The 6000-nt window shown below is 36.6% G+C and overlaps 1 long non-coding RNA gene across 1 annotated transcript; it reads left to right on the forward strand.

The window, feature by feature from the left end:
* Positions 1 to 3833: 3833 nt before the first annotated feature.
* Positions 3834 to 4724, forward strand: LOC148292495 (uncharacterized). Its single transcript, XR_015826439.1, has 2 exons — positions 3834 to 4067; positions 4502 to 4724. It is a non-coding gene; the product is annotated as an uncharacterized LOC148292495 (long non-coding RNA).
* The last annotated feature ends 1276 nt before the right edge of the window (positions 4725 to 6000 follow it).

Consider the following 6000-nt stretch of genomic DNA (forward strand, 5'->3'; position numbering starts at 1 on the left):
TTAAAATTCATAAAATTTTGGTTTTCTTTTTTATATTATTTAAAAATATATATTGTATTTTAAATACATATGACACTATATTTTTTAAGATGTGGGCTCCACATATATGCCACACCAACAAACTAATGAAGTTTTTTAAAAATAATTTAAAATTCTTAAAATTTAAAAATGAAAAAACCATTTATATAAGGATTTTAACCTTAAGGACCATTTATAATCCCTAAACCCTTGGTTTTTTTCATTTTTAAATTTTATGAATTTTAAATTATTTTTTAAAAACTCCATTAGTTTGTTGATGTGGCATCTATGTGGAGCCCACATCTAAAATAATATAGTGTCATGTGTATTTAAAATAAAATATATATTTTAAAATAATTTAAAATTCATAAAATTTAAAAAATAAAACCAAAATTTTATGAATTTTAAATTAAACAAATTAAAAAAATGTGTAGGGACCATTTGTGATAGGTGTGTAAACCTCAGGGATATTTTGTGATATATATATATATATATGCCACATCAGCAAACTAACGGAGTTTTTGACGGAATCTAACGGCAGGGACCATTTGTGATCATACATACTAACCTTAAGGACCACTAATGACACAAAAAAAATATTAAGGATGAAATCTGATAGTTTCGTAAACCTTAGGGACCTTTTGTGATAATAAGCCTAAATTTATAGTAAATTGAGCTTAGACCCATAAAATTCATTTTAAATCACCTACAACCCTTCCTTTTATTTTTCTATTTAAAATACCCAATTTTTTCAAATAATACCCGATGACTAGTATTCAACTAAGCAAGTTACCTAATATAACTTAAAATATGATTTATTGTATTTTTCGGATTCCAAAACTACCCATATTTATAAGTTAATGTATTATGGGGGGTGTAACTAATGTCACATCCCGAATCGCTTGGCCGTAGCATGATATTGTCCGCTTTGGGCCCCCTTCTCTGCCCTCACGGTTTTGTTTATGAGAACTCACGAGCAACTTCCCAGTGGGTCACCCATCCTGGGATCGCTCTAGCCCCAACCCGCTTAATTTCGGAATTCCCATGACTTCGAAGCCAGTGAGCTCCCCAAAGGCCTCGTGCTAGATGGAGGCAGGCATGTACATATAAGGCACATCACCCCCTCTCCGTTGGTCGATGTGGGATGTTACAATCCACCCCCCTTAGGGCCCCGAAGTCCTCGTCGGCACACTCGCACCACACGGCAGAGTGGCTCTGATACCAAATTGTCACATCCCGAATCGCTCCGCTGTAGCACGATATTGTCTGCTTTGGGCCCCCCTCTTTGCCCTCACAATTTTGTTTCTGGGAGCTCACGAGCAATTTCCTAGTGGGTAACCCATCCTGGGATTGCTTTAGCCCCAACTCGCTTAACTTCGGAGTTCCCATAACTTCGAAGCCAGTGAGCTCCCAAAAGGCCTCATGCTAGATGGAGGCGGGCATGTACATATAAGGTACATCACCCCCTCTCCGTTGGTTGATGTGGGATGTTATAGGGCATGTAAAATAATAGATAGACGTTCTACATAAGATTACTTTACTTTCATTGGGGTAATTTAGTTACATGGCACAGTAAGAAGCAGAATATATTGGCTCGATTTGCAGTTGAACCAGAGTACATGAGGGTGGCACAAGGAGTTTATGAGCTTCTTTGGCTAAGGACAAACCTATCTGAAATTGGGTTTCCATCGCAGAAGGTCATGGAGCTTTATTGTGACAAACAAACTGCTAGGGAGATAGCTTTATAATCCAGTTTAGCATGACAAAACTAAGCATGTTGAAGTGGATAAACATTTTATCAAGGAGAATTTGGTAGAAAAGCTAATTGATCTACCGTTTGTAAGGTTAGAAGAATAGTTGGCAAATGTGTTTAACACAAGCGGTGTCTGCAAATATTTTTTTATGACTCACTTGATAAGTTTGACATAGGAAATATCTACGCACCAATTTGAGGGGGAGTGTTAGCTTGAGTCACGTTACCTAATTAGAGTAGTTACCTAGTTAGGATTTCTTGTAATTATCTAATTGTTTTCCTTGTTGGAGAAGTCAACTTATACTCGCATATATATCCTCCTTAAGGAGAAGTATGGAATGTAATTCACTATTCAATCCTCTGTTTTAGTTTTAACTTAATTAACAGACTAAACAAATAATACAGCTCCAAAACTTAAGGCTATCGGGCAAAGTCAAACAGCAATGTATCTGAAGGCAACAAAATCAGCAAAGTCAAAATCTGCTGCACATCAGATTAGCCACACAAAAACAACAGAGAGTGTGCAAGGGAAAAACAACCAACAGGGTTGCAATTTACCAGAAACGCCAAACCAAAGTAAAGGATAGCCAAAGCACCAGAAATAAATCACTCCCAAACAAAGTAGCAAGTAGCAAAGACTGAGGAAAAAAGGCTGATAAGTAGCCCAGAAAGCAAGAAAGATAGTGCAAGCCACCCATAATGGCAGACACAAGAAGACACTGTGATCACAGACTGAAGCAGATTCGACTCCCCAAGAATTGCAAGATTATCAAGATAAGGCTTGAAGCTGTAAATGATGCAAATATTAGTTGGGAAATATAAATTTATACTCCCTACTGTGCATCATCTACCAGAACCAGTTGAATCAAATAATAACTTGTTCCTGATGACCACTCTTCACTTCTACAATCTCATTTGGAAAAAGAGTAAGAGTGCAAAAAACCAACACCAATATTAATGAATATGAATTCTACAAGGCTCGTGCAAGTACACAAGTTCAGCTTCAACAAGTTAACAAATTTCTAATGCATACCGGAAGACTAACAAACTTCCCTTTCGACAGATCAAGTATACCTGATAACAACGCACAATCTAAAAGTCACAAGAAATCAATTTCTAATCCAACTTTTCATCATATTCACAACTGAAGTAGTCATCTTCGAAGTCTTCATCATCTTCCACCGGAGAACCAATATCTTCACCAATAATTTCTCTTTTACTAGTACCTTCATGGATCAATACCTCCATAGATTTTGAGACGCTTTCATCCTCTGGTTTTACAAGGTGTGTCCCGAAGCTTTTAACACACAGAGAACTGTTGAAAGTAAGTTAAAAAATAACTAGAAATTTTAGAAGGGGGTTTGAGATATGCAGAGTCATCAAACTCCATCATCTCGCAGATTGGAATGTAGTACAACCACACATGATCTGACTCTAATATTGTTGAACCAAAATCAGACTTAATTAAGTGAATGCATTTTTCATTGATGTGAAATTCGTTTATGAAGTAAGGAGATCCATTATTGTTTCTATAGCAAGGATAAGGTGCATCTTGTGTTTTCTTAACAGCAGCATAGAGAGCCAATCCTCTGTTCTGCCATTTGAAATTTTTAAGGGATTTCCATATAAAATTCACAATATCTTTCAACCTCCTCCAAGTCCTTGTTACAGCTGAACCTCTTTGGAACTTCGTTTTCAGGAAATACAATTTAGAATTTAGATTGCTCAGAAGATATTAAAAAGAGATAAGAGAAGAGAGCACCTTGATCATTCACTAATGTTGGCATAATGGTCCAGCCCATGATGATGTCTCTTTCTGTGGGGAACATCCAACACCATGATAGAATACTCTTTCGGTGCAACATTATGATGAAGGACAAAATGATAGTGTTTTTGTAATGATGGAAGACATCATGATGCTCTCTTTGGGAAGTTTTTTGACTAGCTATCATTATGGCTCTTTGCATGCACGTGGGCTACTTTTAGGAGTTGGTTTTCAGCCATTTCACTTGGCTATATAAGGAGCATGCGGCCTAGACAGAGTGTTGTATGAGAGATAGAGTTGTGTGAGTCTTGTGTGCTGAAGAGCCAGAGAGAGTTGGAGAAGCCGAGAGCAAGAGAGAGAAGTGAGAGAACACCATCCAAACAGCCATCAGTATTCCACTCCAATTCTGTGAGAGTGAGAGAGTTAATTGTGTACCACTCCAAGTGTGTGAGTGAGGTAAAAACAGGAGAGTATAGTATGGTGTCATTGTACTTTCTCTGTGTGCATCATCAAGCCCTGGGCATTGGCTTGGTAAGATCTTTCTTGTTGTACCCATTATTTTTTTATAGTGGAAGAAGTTTATATTGCTGCCCCATGGACGTAGGCATTGCCGAACCACGTTAATTCCTGGTGTTCTTTATTTTTCTGCTTATGTTTGTTGTTTGAGTTGTGAAGATTTCCATTCTAGCACTAACTGATCCTAACAACTAAAACATTTTTCGTATTTGACACACCATGAGCCAGATTGCCATACAGTTTCTGGCAATTAGACAAGTCCATCCAAAAAATCATTTCTGACTATTTACACTCCAAAACGCTCGACAATTTCAAAAATCTTTCCAATGATACGCAATCACATGCATCTAGCCATCTTATTTTCAGTGAAAGTTCTGGAATTTCCACAAGCCTATTGCAGCCATGCAAGTCAAGTATCCTCAAGCTGACGAATTTGGTAATGCATGCAGGGAGAGTGTCAAATTTTTTTCCTGATATAGATCAAGTCTGAATAAGGTGGACGCACTATGAAGATTCCTAAGGAAATTGATTTATGATAAATTGCCTCCTTTGATATCTAGCTCCACCAGTGGCAATTCTTTGATGGCAGTTTTCTTATGTATCTATTCCATAACTTTGGTTTTTATTATCAAATCAGTAATTGTTTATTATCTCTTTCAAAGAAGCAAATTACTTTTCCATTCTTCTTAAGTAAATATGAAATTGCATAGATAGCTAAGCCACCCTCACAATAATTGTGGTTGATATTAGGTTCTTTCAAACAATTATTATCTCTTATAATTGTGGTTGATATTAGGTTATCAATAAATCATTCTTGATACTTTAAAAGTAGGAATTTATATATGAAGATATATTTTCTCTATCTATCTTCACTTCTTTGCATTTATTTGCTTTAAAGCCACACTAGTCCTCCCTACTCCCTCTCCCTAGAGAAAAAACTCAACCACACTAGTCCTCCCTCCTCCTCTCTCCTTCCATCTTCATTCTCTCTTTCTTCCTAGTAATCATCCCATCATACAAATAAATCGGGTTACCTCCCCCTGTACTTACATAGGGCTTTTCTTCCTAGCCCAATTCCGTGCTAGACTTTTGTCTCCCTTGTGTTTTGCAAGGTTTGTCTCATACCTAGTTATTCTAGGGTCTTCCTACCAACCTTTTTGGTTGGATCTTTGTAGATTAGTGTAGATCTATCTTTTTGGCCTATGTTGTGATGTTCTTGCAGTTTTGGGGTTGATGAGGTGGATCTCCATCAGATCTCTATGTGGAAGGTTGAAGCTGTTGATTTTGTGCATCTACTATCAATTGGTGCTTTGGGTTTAGGGGTGTTTGGAGGACGTTGTGATCATGTCGTGGTGGAAGTTCAACGAGATTTACTTTTCCACTAGTAGATGTCCCAGCTCCCAAACTGGTAGAGAGTTCTATCTCTCATATGAAATTTTATAGCACCGGATGCAATGGCTTTACGAATCCTCTTATGTTTTTCAGTTCCTAGTGAGCTGGGTCTTCAAGATGTAAAATTGTTTGTGCTCATTGTCTTGCAATATTTGTGTTTATTGTTTGCAAGAGCCTTTTGTGGAGCTATATTCTTGTAATGTCCTTTTATTAATGAAATTGGAACGGATATTAAAAAAAAAAAAGCCACACAAGTCTTTTTGCCTTGTCTCACTGTAGAATGATCAATCAATGACTATAGTGCTACTTGTTTCATGAGATATTTGCAGCAAGCATTGCAATTCACCACTCTCTTTGATCACAAAAAACCAAGATATTTTCAAAATTTATTTTGCAAATGATTACTTTGCAAAATAATATTTTCAAAATAGTTTCATTTTAATAATTGTAAAACTCACAACAATACATGAAGAAAAATTTGTTGTATTTTGTCTAATCCACATATAGAGACTATCAGTTTGCATACAAACTAAGCACTTACTTTTCACAATCAGAT

The sequence above is a fragment of the Prunus avium genome, chromosome 8 (assembly GCF_965620075.1).
Source record: "Prunus avium chromosome 8, drPruAviu1.hap1.1, whole genome shotgun sequence".
In the NCBI taxonomy this organism is placed as follows: Eukaryota; Viridiplantae; Streptophyta; class Magnoliopsida; order Rosales; family Rosaceae; genus Prunus; species Prunus avium.